The sequence below is a fragment of the Neodiprion fabricii genome, chromosome 5, assembly GCF_021155785.1.
Source record: "Neodiprion fabricii isolate iyNeoFabr1 chromosome 5, iyNeoFabr1.1, whole genome shotgun sequence".
Taxonomy (NCBI): domain Eukaryota; kingdom Metazoa; phylum Arthropoda; class Insecta; order Hymenoptera; family Diprionidae; genus Neodiprion; species Neodiprion fabricii.
Genome location: NC_060243.1, coordinates 28,578,966 through 28,594,562, shown reverse-complemented (window position 1 = coordinate 28,594,562; position 15,597 = coordinate 28,578,966). Strand labels below are relative to the sequence as shown.

At 36.9% G+C, this 15,597-nt stretch overlaps 2 protein-coding genes across 8 annotated transcripts in view; one reads left to right on the top strand and one right to left on the bottom strand.

The window, feature by feature from the left end:
* Positions 1-14,012, bottom strand: part of LOC124183967 (semaphorin-1A-like) — a 220,037-nt gene extending 206,025 nt beyond the window's left edge. Inside the window, exon 1 of the mRNA XM_046573198.1 lies at positions 13,810-14,012. The gene's annotated coding sequence lies outside the window, so the exon portion shown is untranslated. The remainder of the gene's footprint in view (positions 1-13,809) is intronic.
* LOC124183965 (neuronal PAS domain-containing protein 1-like) overlaps positions 1-15,597 on the top strand; it is a 128,798-nt gene that overhangs the window by 9,498 nt on the left and 103,703 nt on the right. The window lies entirely within an intron of this gene.

Genomic DNA, 15,597 nt, shown 5'->3' with positions numbered 1-15,597 from the left:
GTAGATCTATCTGAGCATATTTGTAAATCTTACTATCGGATTTGTAAATCTTGCCACAATTGCTGTAAGTTTAACTCCAAGAAAGTGCTTTGCATGTATTCGCCACATGGGATGTAAGGTCTGCAACAGTTTTACATTCCGTGATAAGTTCGTCGCGGATTCTTTTCCTCGGTTACACTCGGTCACTGCGAAGTGAAAGAGGGAGTTTGAGGTATGGAAGGCGCCTAGACGGACATACCGAAGTCGACTTGGTACAATGAGTACCGTGGCGACTCTCCTTGCCTCTTTCCTCTTTCCTCTTTCCTCTTTCCTCTTTGCTCCCTGTACGCCACGCATCGTCAGCCTGGCGTATGTGATTACCACGCCCAGTGGCTAGCTCCGAAGATTACACGTCTGTGCGAAAAACAGAGATAGGGAGAGGGAGAGGAGGAGAGGAGGAGAGGAGGAGAGGTCGGTGTGTGTAGGCAGAGCGAGGCATGTACGCCGCGCAACTCTGTTCATTTCGCATTACCTGGGGATCCGAGAGGATTGATCGAATACGGGAACGGGATACTCCGATACGCTCTAACCGAATAAAAGTGTTTTAGTCGCGGGACGGCGCGGTGCCGGGGCAAACAAGCCAAGCTTGTTGCATATCGGCTCAAAAAGGAATGAAAAATCCTAAAATGCAGGTTCAGTTTTCACTGGAATAATACAGAGGATCTGCGAAAAAGACAGAGAATAGAATAGAATGGAATAGGGTTTATTATTATCCATAACAATATTGAAGAAACTTAGATCCTAGGTACTGAAAGAACTTAAAGCTAAGTAAGAAGAGAGAGAGAGAGAACAAGTCTGGGAACAATGACAAGCTTGCTTATATTTTTGAACAGTAATCACAGAGTCCGATTGAATCACTGAAAACGACTGAAAACCATGGTTGTGAAAAGTTGTAATAGTTTCATGAAAATAAATACCATCCAATGAATCAGCATCCAACTATTCGAACACCGATGATTATCAACGTTGTTGGAGGAATTCCGCGCGAATCCGACCAACGTCTGACCCTCACCGTTTCTGATATTGTTTAAAAACCTTTCTGCCATTGTCCCACCTTTTAAAAATTACCAAAAATTTTTTCAGATTTTTTATTCAACTGCTCAATTATTTGTTAATATTTAAAGTGATTTTGAAAAGGACCTTTATTGAAATTCTCAACAAATTTTCAGAAGCTGCATTTTCTATTCCAAATTTTTCAGCGCCTTCAATTTTTTTAGTGAGCTAAAAAAACATTGTTTGCACGGTATGAAAGTTCCCAAAAAATTCTCAAAACTGCTATTTTTCACTTAGATTATTTCTAGAGCAGTTCCAATATAGATATAAATAACGAATCAGTTGAATGGAAAATCTGAAAAAATTCAGAGTACTGTTTCAGAATTGGGACAATTGGAAGAGAAATTTGGAAAAAAAAAATCAAAAATAATGGTTCGGGTCAAACTTTGTTTGAATTCGCGTGGAATTTCCTGTTTATAAGTAATCCTTCCGTGCTGCCAAAAATTACTTCATCTCTTGGGCACTATTTTTGAAACTCGTTGCTGCAGTCGAGCCAGTCAGTGGGTGATATTAATTAACCGTATACGGTTAGAAAAAAAAAAAAAACATGTCCCAGTAAATCCACCGAAATTTTTCGATCGATTCAACTATTTTCAACATATTATTTACCGAAGAAAAAAGTATAAATTACAAATTAAATGTTGACGCGACAGTCCAAATGTTAAAATTAGAAAATTTTGAGTCGCATTTACTAACAGAAATATAACAAACAACACAAATGCAAAGTGGATCCGTCGGGACATTGCATATAGTTAAACATTTTCAACAGTGTAAAAATTGACCGGTACGTAAGTTCGACCCTTGAAATAACCGGCTGTGAGAAAATTGGTGAGGGGTGAATTACACCGAGTTGTTAGGCAATGTAAGTAAAATTGGTGCGTTCGCCAATCGCGAGCGTTCAACAGCACTTCGAATGTTGTACCTAGTATTGAGCTTAATTCGCACATTCACAGGTGCGTGCCACTAGAGACGTTGGAAATGATCCAATAGCAAGGCAAAGTTGAAATTATGCGGCAACAGCTGCGGCGATAAATTTTCAACCGAGATCAGTTTAGTGATTTTCTTTCTTCTTCTACTTTTCTATCAATTTAACGATCTATTAGGTATAAAAAGTCAACCATTATTTTGTAACGAGCTTAGGGAATGTATATATATATATACATACATACACGATTTAAATCAGACTGACAATTTCCCTCTTATAACTGACGAAAAAATTTATATACATTATAAATAATGTTTCACTCATTACCGGATGCATAAATTATGCCTTCGTGATTAGTTTTTTTTCTATATTTCTTTCTTTCTTTCTCCGGCATCCCTTCCAACATGCCTCCGGTAACAGCGCAGTGCTCAAAGCCACGCGATATTTTTTCCCCAAACATTTAACTGGCCTAAAATCTGAACTCCTCGTTTGTAAGAAGAAACGAAAAACTTGCCGGAAGCTCGTCGAAGCTCAAAGTTTAATTGCTCGACACTCGGCTCGTAATTGCGTCAAATTTCATCCGTTAAAAGTTACCCCGACGATCCCTGAATCCCATGAAAAAAATAGGGCTGGGCAGGTGATAGATTAAACCATTCCCACACGATTAGCTAACCACGAATATTTTCACTTCTGTCACCACCGGGAGAAATTGACGTCTCAAGATCGTAAAGAGATCTTCAAATTTTATTACATTTGAGGCGAACATCAAACGGTAAGTTGAATTAATTGTCTTGTTTCGTTATCGGACTTTTACCCCGTGTAAATATTGCCTCCCCCCCACCCCCAACCCCCTTTTTTTTGTTGTTGTTGTTTTTTCATTATCCCGTTGTAACTTAATTTTTCTCCAATTGGCGAAACGATTATGCGCGTATTTTAATACCCGACGATATTTAAATACGTTCAACATTCCTAATCCCCGATAGTTTATTTCAAATGGGGAAAAATCACGTGTGATTCATTTTTCTCCGTCTTCGAACCGAGCGTAGAAACGAATTGCTTCCATACCATTTTATATGGCCAATACATCAATTTACCCACGTAAATCGTGGACACAAATTACAGACATTACGTTTCCTCATTTGAGCGTGTTAAACTCGTTCGAACGAGGATTTCTTCGTTTCGGGGATTCGTTTATTTTCGATTGTATATAACAATAAACCAATAATAATTACAGCTGTCGATCGTATTCTTACAGCGTTTCTCAGGCCTAACGATTCTCGTTTAGGCGTACAATAATTGGTGTACACGTCAAGTTTTACGACTCGGTTAAAAAATGTGTGATCAAATGTGAAAACAGACTTACAAAATCGATTATTGAATACTGTATAAAAAATAACGAAAATTCGTCGTTACGATTGTTTCTCAAATTTTTTCACACACTGAGAAAAATTTCATTTCTTAGTAGCAGCTGGAAAAATTTAGCAAAACGGTTATCGTTAAAAAAAAAAAAACTGTTTGCGCTATCGTCGATCCTTTTTTGGTAATTGCAACGCAAAATCAGTTTCTTCGGTTTACTCTACTTTTTTTTAGCCAAACAAGGCTTTAACGTCAATTTATCGTTGCACGAGCAAAAATGCGAATAGTACAGTTCCTATTTTGGTCGATTGTTTTTTTTTTCTCTCTCTCTCTCTCTCTCTCTCTCTCTCTCTTCTTCGCCTTTCCGCGCGGGTGCACGGAACAGAAATACTTGCATACAACAGAGACGATATGTTAAGCGATGAGTATTAGAACGGCCGGCGAACGCAATTATTAATAATTAATGGCACTCGGTTCGCGCCGTTCGTTCGTACCTTACCTGGCGATTTTCCGTTATTAACGGCTATGTGAAAATTTATGATCCCCGTACCGCGCAGCCGGCTCTAGAATAGAGAAAGAGACGCGCTGGGGGCTTTCGGTCATAAATACCGTCCTGCATCGAAGGACCTGCGGGCTGCAGCAACGTGCTCTCCTAATCGTGAATCCCTGAGCCGATCACTCAAGGATTATCTCTCGGATCGATCGATCGCTCAGCGGTTTGCAAATTAGCGAACGTCGCGAACGATTAACGCGTATCTCGAAACGAACTTCTCATTTTCTTCCTCGAGAATATTTGTTTCTAAACTTCGTCGCGACTTGTTTTACGGAATTTCATATCGATGACAAGAGCGAGCCTAGTTTTTTTTTTTTTTTTTTATTTTATAACGCTAATTGTTTTTCAATCCCAATGAAGTCAACAAATTCTTGCACAATATGTATGTATATATATATATATGTGTGTAATTATTGTTGTAAAATTTTCGCGATTGATCGAGAGTTACTTAGATCTTACAGTACGGTAATAAGTTTACAACAGCGGAACGCCGCGGTTTAATTAAGGATATAAACAGAATTTGCACAATGTTGCTGTTAATTATTCATCGTAGTTCGGTTCTGCCCCTTTTTCATATTGGATGGAATAACGATGAAATTGATTCAAGGATCGATATTAATTAATTTTACCTTAATCCCGGAGTTTAATATACGAAATGGATGAATAAATAAACGAACAAATGCGAAACTTCGATGGGCTGAGAATAGCAGAAAAAATGAACTTTGATTACGGCTAAGCATCGCTAATATTTGTACTTAGGACAGTTGTATTTCTTAAGGTTATTTCTTACATACACGCCTGGGTAAAGTAAACTTCTTGAGATATAATTCCCAGCCTATTTCCATATAAGTATATAATTTACCAACTCCTAACAAGCTCCGTAAAACCTTGCGTATTATAAAAGTTAGCCGTACGTCCTACGTTATTTGCCGACTGTATGTCCTGGCATTGAATTAGCGATAGTCGTTTCCGTTCCATCTTATTGTCAGTAATTCCCCTTCAGCAACCATACATAACTCTGGTACATAACGTACATATATATATATATACGCACATCTCCGATTCTTCGGACCAGAAACGTACACTGAGAAAAATCTCATTTGTTGAAATAACTGGAAAAATTCGTCATTTTTAACGTCAATTTATTGTTGCGCGAGCGTTAAATTTTCGCAAGAGTTGCGAGAAAATATAGCGCGAATATAATAAATGTAATGAAAAATAAAAAATAATAAGCGCGAATTATAAAATTCCCGCTTTCTAGGAACAAAGATTTTTACGGGTGAAAAGAAAGAGGAAGAAAAAAGAGAAAAAAAAAAAATAAAAAGAAAACAACAGCGAAGGGTAAATTAAGACCGGAATGCCCCATATCTGCGTATGCAGCTTGAATTGCGTTAGACCGACTTCGGAGTTTGCGGTTTTCTGGTGGCGCTGCAGGCGAACAGTTTAAGAATTAACCCATTAGCGCTAATGAGGGAATCTGAAGTCAATTAAGCTCGCGGTGATAATATAAGCCCGATAAGCTCGCGGTGCCCGATGAATATGCAAACCGTTGCAAGGCCTGCCAGTTTTACCACCTGCCTTTGGTTCAGGCACACGACTAATGTTACGCCTGTAAACCGACGCCTCAAACTATTCGCGGTTAATTTAAAACCCTGAAACGAATCGAGGGGAAGAAAAGTGAACGATTTTTAATCGACCCAAGCTGCGGTAGGAATTTAAATCCAATATGAATAATTTCTGACTATTGTTGTCTTGAACTTTGGTAACCGGAAATCGAACCGTTATTGATTGATGGTAAAATTATGGAATCGTAACGGAATCGATGGCTTGGAATTCGCTGAGCGAGAGACGAAAAATTCAAATTTTTTAGCAAGTTTGGAGAATATTATAAAGAAAATTGATTTAATATTAAGACAAATCGTTCTGCAGTAAGGATTTTAAATTTGTCTAATGAGTAAGGGTTGAAACATTCTAATTTCGTCACAAATTTGGAGAATTGCATAAACAAAGCTGATTAAATATTACTGTCAAAGCTTCTGCACTGAGAATTTGAAAATTGTCCATTTGTTGAGTGTTGAAAAATTTTAATTTCGTCAAAAATTTGGAGAATTGTACGAATAAAATCGATTAAACGTTACGATCAATCATTCTGGAGTGAGGATTTTAAAATTGTCTAATAAGTTAAACTTGAAAAATCGAAATTTCGCAACAAATTTCGAGAACTGTATAAAGAAAATTGACTAAATATTATTGTGTAAAACATTCTGGTCAATCGATAAGGATAATTTTAAAAAAGCAGCTGCTGCTTGTTGCCGCTGACGTAATTGAGACGACAGCTACTGTTTAATAATAACACGAACACATGATACTTCCGAGGGAAGAATTGTACACATATATTTTATCGCTCGACGTTTGATGTCTAGAAATTACAGTGTGAAATTACATAAATTGGCGTAACTACCGAGATCCAACAGTTCTAACGTACGTTTTACATTACGCACACACACACACGCGCAGCTGTTACCAAAGGTTATTCAATAATCATCAAAAGCAATTTGTTAATACGAATTAAAAAAGATTTCAGGCTAATTTTTAATAACCGTTAAAATCGCTGACGCAGAAACCGTGTAAATTTCTCGAATTCTAATTACATATTCATTCCCGCGGCTAAACGCGGGAAATTTTTATTTTTATTTATTTTTTTTTTTTTTTGCAATAGACGGATCGTTGTTTTTCTTTTCTTTTTTTTTCTAATTCTTTTTTACCTCCAGCCTCAGTCAACGATCGGTCATTCGCATCGAGCAATCGCCACAAATTTTTGCGTTTGCGTCCGTTGCGAAAAAAAAGAAAAAAAAGAATAAAGCTATCATAGAAATAATACCGATAAAGCAAAAACGCATATTCACACTGTGTATATACATATGATACACGTGTAGTTGTATCACACGTCGTACGTGTATAATATTTTGTACACATTTAGGTATACGGGAAGTAATCTGATTTTAATGGACGTTGTTACGACTAACGACAAGAGAACCGCGAGTCGCAATTATACAATATATCTTAGGATCTGTATTCCGCCTCTGTGTATTTTAATTCGTATTAATTACACAGCGTCTGTTGTCCATATAATATCGCTCCCCCCCCCTGCAGCGACAATTATTATGCACGATGCGTCGGAGTTGCAATGAAAAATAAAGAGAGACAGAGAGAGAGAGAGAGAGAGAGAGAGAGAGAGAGAGAGAGAGAGAGAAGCTTACGCAACGGTTGCGATAAGCGGACGAACCTAGATAATAACAACGAAATAAATGTAAGAGAAAAAGAATCGGAGAAAACAAAAAAAAAAAAAAAAAAAGGAAAAGTACGCACAAATATTAACAACAATAAAATAAATCGACGAAAGGGAAGAACGGCCGAGGGAAAAGAGAGAAAAAAAAGGAGCGGTGAAAAAAAAAAAAAGAAAAAGAAAAAAGAAAAAGAAAAATGGCCGCATTATACGAGCCGTCAAGCCGTGTCCGCGTGTATTTCCGAGGGGCGTGACAATCCGCGACAGCAATACGATGTGCATTGCCTCTGTATGGCAGCAGCGGTGCAAGGTGCAAGTATAAAAATTACTATCAGATTACACGTATCTGCTGGTATAGTTGGATATATTATGTGAAAATGTTCGTATAATCCGTTTCCGATCGCGTATGTAACGTTACTGTAATTAAACACAGGGGCCGATGTCCACGCTCTTTTTCTTTTTCTGTTGCGCTTCTTTTTGTTTTGTTTTTTTCTTTTTTTCTCCCTCATTTTTCATCGTCATTTTCACGGCCCTTATTTATTCACATATCACGCGTTCACATCTGCCCGAACATCCGATCCCAGTCCAGTCTCGGGATATTTTTTCCATTCGAGAAAAATGACGCGTTGCGTAATATCTGACAGAAGTGCACGATATTTTTATATGCAATCTGGTTTGCAGCGATGTAATTGGTTTTTTTTTTTTTTTTGTTGCAAACGACGCTTGGATATTTAACAGCGTTGTTCTCACGATCGAAAATGTTCGATCAAGTAGTTTATGGTCGTAACGGATATTAGGCCGAGGATTTTATATCATCCACTGTGCGATTCGTTTCAAGGATTTTTATCACTGGATTGATTTATGGTTTTTTTAAAGCTGTCGTTCGAATTACACGTATTTATGGAATAATAAAATACTGCCTAGATTGTTTGTTTATTTTTTTTGTTTCAGAGAAATGGTTGGGTAATGATCAGCGGTCATTGTTTGTTATTGATAGATTCGAATAGCGATAAACGGCAAACAAATTACTTAAAACTGTACAGAGTGAACTCCTTGCGACTGCAAGTTCCGTCGTCTGCTAAAATTGAACGCGTAAGAACCGCCATATCCGATAACAATTGTTTTTCAGGGTTACCGACCGTCTCTAACCTCAAAAATTTTTACAACCGTCGGTTCAAGTTGTGCTTAATTCGGAACCGGCGCTATTTTTAAAGTTGGAAACGGTTGGTCAACCTGGAAAACAATTGCTCTGGGATTTTGACGCGTGCGCCTTATATCCTAGCAGACGACGGACCATGCAGTCGTTAGGAATTCACTCCGTACAAAATCATGCATTTTTCCTGTCATCTTTTTACTCTTTGTAGAAAAATTGAATGAATAAATAAATAAATAAGGATAAAATTGTTGGATAAAAAAAAAGAAGAATGAGACAAAATATTCATTTATGGGACTCGGATCGCGGCGCCTCTGTTGCCGGTTGTTACTCAGGGTGTGCCGCTTGACAGCTGCCCCATTCTCATTAGTCACGTTTATAGTATAAGCCTCTGGACGAAGTTGCGTTGCCGCGACACCTTTATACAGCCATATAAGAACCGTGCGGTGTATGGGTATTCATAGAGTCTCATAGAGTACACTGACAAACAACTGCGTGACTGGGCTGAGGGCCAAAAACGCGTAGAATCCCATGTAATTACAGCCCTTTCAGAAGAATCATATATCAAAAGGTGAAAGGCGAGGGTGAGGGGAAAGAAGTATAGAAATTTCGAGTTTTCAATCCTTCTCGAGTTCGCCAGAATCGAAGTTCCATCACTATTTTCTTCCGAACCATTTTCGTTCAATTCTCGAATTCGATATTGTACTGAAAATTTCTTGCTTTAGGACGCTTTCTTTGGGGAAAGAAAAATTACGACAAAAATAGATAACGCCACGATACACGGAAAAAGTATCGTCGATTCCGTAAGATGGAAGTTCAAGTTTCGTAGCGGATTCTTTGCTCGTTCTCGGCCGCAACCATATTTTCACCCTATTGCAATTATACGCGTCGAGGGTTGGTTTGCGTACCGAGCTTGGTGAGAATTGAATTAGGATTTTTGGGAAAACAAATCCGAACTTATCTCGGTTGAACTTAGTACAGAAGTGAGCGGTGTAATCCCTGACTGCGTCAGGAAAAATTCTTACTCTCGGTTTCTTTTTCTTATTTAATAAACCTTTTCCTGGCTTCAAATCAGTCAAGATTGTCATCTTGACGATAAAAATCCTCAAGATAGCTCGTCGAACGGAGAAATGAAGATATTTCTGACATGTTACCAGTTATCTAGATTTTTAATTGTAACATCGAAATCTGGTCTTCATTTTTCACCCAATATTTCCGATTTTCGTTTATTCAATATCGCGATAAGAAAAAAAAAAAAAAAAAAAAACCGCATCATTCCAAAGAACGATTCGTGATAGAACAAAATTATACATTGGAAATCGAGAATAGATGCGATGAGAAAAATTTCATTTGTAACTAGAGAAATTCAGTAAAACAGGTATCGTTAGAAAAAAAACTGTTTGAATATTGTTGGAATTACGAATAAGAAATAAGGATGATAAAAAAAAAAAAATAATTTTAACCTAAAAATAAACGTCAAGTGAAAAAGAAGGGTTAAAAATTAATTGGATAAATCGCGGATACCTTGTGCATATATCGCGGTGCCTGCGGGAGGTTAAGAAAGATTTAAAAAAAACGAAAAAAAAAAAAAAAAAAACGTACACCAACCGTTGTTACCGTTTTCGAAACACGATCTGCCCGTCTAGGTACTCAGGCCATAATAAACTGAGCATAGGTAACTATAATAACACGTAAGAGATAGCTGTTTGATGCATGGCGACTATTATTCTCGTATTAAGAGTAGAAAGCTAGTTCGCTCCTCTCCGGCGATGAGAGATGAAGGGTAAAAAAATAATTCCAAAAAAGTAGAGAAAAAAGAAGAGGAGAGAAAAAAAAACAGAAAAAGAAAAAGAAAACAAAAAGCAAACAACCGACGTATTTTATGGTACGTATTTAACGCGAGTGAGAATTGAGCAGTGAATTACAACGGAAACTTGGCCTGGATGTACTCAGGATAACATTATACATTATGCTTACACACACTCGATGCCTTGATATTGAGAATATATTGCAAGTTTGAAACCTTTTTCCTGCGTACGATACAAACATCTTCCTGTTTTTTTTTCTTCTCGTCATCTTGCCAAATTTATAATTGTGCAATTGCACATGTATATAATGATAAATTGAAAAAAAAAACGAAACTCTTACCGAATTATTTAGGAGTTTAAAATTTATCTGAGAATTTCGAGAGATCCCTAAAATGAAAAAAAAGAGTTAGGTTAGGTTAGGTCGGATCAGGTTGGGTTGGGTTAAGTTAGGTTAGGTTAGGATTCTTTTTTTTCATTTTGGGGATCTCTCGAAATTATCGGATAAATTTTAAACTTCTAAATAATTCGGTAAGAGTTTTTTTTTTTTTTTATTTTCTTTTAAATTCATTTATTCATCGTTTCTCATTGATTTTCTCCAGAATGAATGGATCGCGACGCAGAGTAATATTCAAATACAATCGATAAAAATTGAATCTGTCTCCGATTGATTTGCGAAACTCGTAATTTAATTTTTTTTTTTATCTCGTTTTTGAAACAAACTTCCGCATCCGTGTAAAGCGATAAATTAACCAAGCCGAGGAAAGTTGAGGTATTATCATTGCAAAAAAGTCGACAGATCGTAAGATTCTCTGTATACGGTAAGTCGAATATTGTCAAAAATTTGAAAAAAAAAAAAAAAAACAACACGATCACAATCAATTGTATACTGTGTACGCATTATACGCACACGCGGAATATTCTCATCACTTTTGTTTTTTTTTTTCATTTTCGATTGTCGCACGTAAATTTCAACTCCGTATAAATTCGTACCTACGTATAATGTAATACGTGCGTGTACACGTAGTTCTAAACTTGACTACGCGATCGCTATGAAAGAAAAAAAAAAAAAAATTTTATACGCAGGCGGGCATCACCGCCTGTATGATTGTGTGTGTGTGTGTGTGTGTGTGTGTTTTGTTTGATTTTGCGCCTGTGTGTATCGGACGTAGAGAGACGATATTATTATACAAGCATCACAGTCGGGCGGATATAATTTACAAGCGTAATGCAGGTCGTAAATATATATTTACCGCGTGCACCTGGATCGACGACGCATTGCGGCTACATTATATTATTAATTATTATCCACACGTATGCTTTTAGGTACGTGTATATATGTGTATATATATATATATATACTTATAAATACACGTATATCAAATGTAATACATTGAATCGGTATAATGCGGAGAACGGTGGAAGCCAATCTCGTATTGCCTCATCGCGTTCAATTCGATATTAATTTTAATAACATTTCGTTTGCTCGTTAGTTTTTCCCCTCGCCTCCATTATCCTCCTCATCCCTAATTTCTCTTCCTTATTACAGGTAAACGCTTCGATTTTCTCGTTTTATCACGCAAACGTTAATTTATTGCAATTTTATTACACGGTACACGACATTGTATAATAATAACAACAACAACAATAATAATAATAATTCAACCAACCTCAAAGAGAACAATTTTGTTTTATTCTTTTTTTTTCTCTCTCTCGCTCTTTCATTTCAACCTTGCAGATACTTGTGTAAGTAATTATTTTTCAACAGTGAGAGAAATTTTTCGTTACGGTTAGTTGCAGAAACAAAACTTTTCTTTTTATCCCTCTTACTTCTAATTTGTAAATTAAACGTATATTGGTAAAAAAAAAAAAAAAAAAAAAAAAAAATTATGGTAGCAGGCACAGAAAGTGAAAATTGTAATGATATTTTTTTAAAAATTGAAATGAAATTTCAATCCCTTATAGAACTAATCGAAACTGGGGGAGAAAATTTGAATCTCCAAATCGTACAATCGCTGCCAAAAACCGTGATCGGGAATAAAATGGTCGTGAAAATGCAGACAATAGAAGAAGTAGGGAATGTGTTTTTTTTTTTTTTTTGTCGGGTTATACGTACGTCCCGGAGGTCGGAAAATCGGGGATGTTCGGATTGGTCGAATATATATATATATATATATATATATATATATGTATGTATGTATTCGGGGTAACCCCTGCAGTCTTGGAAGCCAATGAGGAGCGCGAAGAAAACTGCAAGTCATTCGTACAAGCGACCAATAAGAAACTTCAGGTCTCCTCGGGTATGTTTATTATACATATATATATATGTATCATGATTGCTTTGAGCCGTTGTTAATTTATGTATGGAGCATTCCAACCGAATCCGACCTTCGCTCGACTTCACGTGTTTAGGTTCAGCTCTCAATTTGTTTTTTTTTTCCCAAATTCCATCAACTCTCAAGAAGATTCTGAATTACTTTATCTACGACGTTTTATTTTTAAATCGCCCTTTTTTATTAATCCACATTTTCTACAAGGACGTAGCGCAAGAATGTGAGTTCTGACGGTAAAATTTCATTGAATTGAAATACTTAGTTCGGTTCGAAGTTTGACTAAACCATGAGCCAGCCGAACTAGGTTCCAAGTTCATAGAGAGAGAAAAAGACTAATGTCCAATTTGAATTTCTAACTAAAAATTCAGATTTGTGACTAACGATTTTAAACTCTCGGATACCGTATTACATGAAAATATGACGATTCTTTTTTATTTTGAACCACTACAACGGATCCGCTCTTACAAATTTTTGAAGTCTGACCTTGGATTCGTTATCCGTGACCGAAAAAAATTCCGCCTACCAATTTCCATCAAAATTGAAAGATTTGTAGACTTTTTTACACCGTATTGGATCGTCATCGCCCGATAAACCGACGAGTACCAATTATCATCAAAATCGAAATGTTTTTAGTTTTTTTTTTTCCCCAGCTCATCGAATACGCGAAATTAAAATTTTTCGAATCTGATTTTAGATTCGTGATTAGCGACCAAAAAAACTCCACGTTACCAATTTTCATTCGAATCCATTCATCCATTCTCAATATATCATAGTTTTTATTCGATTTTTTGGAATTTTGTTATTTAAATAATTGAAAAAGTGCCGAACCAATCAAAGCGAAAATTTAACCAGTTCTAAGTTTGAAAAATCTGCGTCGATTGATACCAAAATCATTGAAATCCAGCAACTCGTTCTCCAGATATCAACGGACGAAAAAAATTGATCACACACGCACACAAAGATCTATCCGAAAATGATCTGAGGTGATTAGAAATTCATCTTTCGATTTTCGGAGTGATTGCAACAACATTTTGTTTTTCCGTGAAAACAGAGAAACGACAAATTAGAAACATGTCAACTTGTCACAAAATAACTGACGGGTTGAATCGCGATGGTTTCACATCATTCAAGATCGATAAAAAAAAAAATCAACGCAGAGCTTTGGATGGACTGATTTCGACACCGTTTCCTTATCGTCCCACTTTATTCAACGTTGCGATTCGATCACACGGCAGGTATCATATTCGAATGCATTTGTCACTACGATTTGCACGTTTGTTAATCCAATTGGAAGTGGAACACATACCCAATATCACCTCGGAGCATCCTTTCCTAATCCCATCGCCAATTGTCTCCGGATGATTATTGGTAAACAGTGATCAGGAACAACAGAGTATCAGGAGAGAGAAAGAGAGAGAGAGAGAGAGAGAGTAAACACGGTGCAAGACGCACAAGCAACGGGACACGAACACCGACGATTGCGCACAGTTTCGAACACTTGAGACACTGCGTAACCGGTTCAAACGTCACTCGATATTCCATTGTTCGTTAGAAATCGCGAGGTAGAAATTAGCGACATCCGATCACCGCCGCCTCGAAATCAAGACTGAATTTGGAACTGTCGAGGCGAGGCAAGTTTCTCGGCTTCGGGAATCCGTCGACTTTGTTCAATGTTTCTACGAAGCGGTTGGGCCACGGTTGTCGATAATGGAGGAAACTGTAATACCGATAATTTAAAAAGAAGAGATACGGGTAGTTTTAAAATTTTGAAAAAAGCTGCGACCTTCCCCAAGGGTGATTTTCTTTCCTCCTGAAACGAAACAAAATAATAGAAAAATGGGTGCGTGTACTTATGTACGCGCGTGAGAAGTTATACTTCTTTGGCATCATTAAATAATAAATATTCAACATTGATAATTTAATAATATTTAGCATTAATTATATTAAATAATGATATTTTAATTTATATCAATAAATAACACATACGGATAACTAACCTTAATCATATTGGAGCACTTGAAAAAGTATTTTAGCACAATTTTTTCACTAATATTCACAAATAGTAAATAATATTAATCCAAATATTAAATTTAAATCACTACTGAATATATTTTATTGCCACATATATAATTCGCACTTGTATGAGAATAAAACACGTGTTGTGACTGTAAAAACTAAAACCATGTGGATAAATATTATAAATAAATATGAAAACAGCGATCAGAGGCGACAAGCGTACCAACGTTAGCTTTTTTTCGAGACTTGATGAATTCGGTTGAGTGGGCAACTTCATCCTGTCAAATTTGTGTTACAGTGATGCGCGCGCATCTTGAAATTTCACTCTCATCAGTTTTTCACAACGCGCCTAAAGAAGTATAACTTCAAAAATCGTTCTTCTCGTCAAGCACTTCGCGATCGATTTACCCCCAATCTTTATTGTCGAAACTGAATCTGAACACACGGGGCTCGATCCTGGGTCGAATTTACCTGGAACGCTCCGTATATCTTTGAAACTACGAGGTGGGGTGAACACACTGCCAGCTTATACGGCAATCATGGTATCTACGTGATGTATTACGGAGTATGGAAAGGGGTTGCGTAGCACCGACTGGTACAAACTCGGTAATCCGACTGCTGCGGCTTTAGTCGTGCTGCGATTTTCCGCCCCTGAAAACGCACGTACGTCAGGATGCAACGTCGTGCATCAAACGTCCTTTTAACCTGACGCGATGTCCTCTTAACCTCTGTACACTGAGAGGGATTTTTCGTTTTAGTTACCGCTCGGTCCTTGGCTGTTTTCATTTTTTACCACAATCGAAAAATATACTTGCAAGTAGAAAATGAAAATTAGTTTTCTTTTCTAGTTACTGTAACGAATGAAATTTTTCTCAGTGCATTCGGAATTTTCGTGCAGGGCTGACAATATAACGAGTAACGGATTTTTTAAATCCATTGTCTGGCCTTTGGATTGAATACGAATAATTGATTTTTCATGGGTTTTTAATTCGTTGCCGGTTCTTCTTTCAAAAAAATGTCTGAACCTTACAAACAACGTTACAAATAACCTTGTAACCCTTCAAATTTCTGAACATTG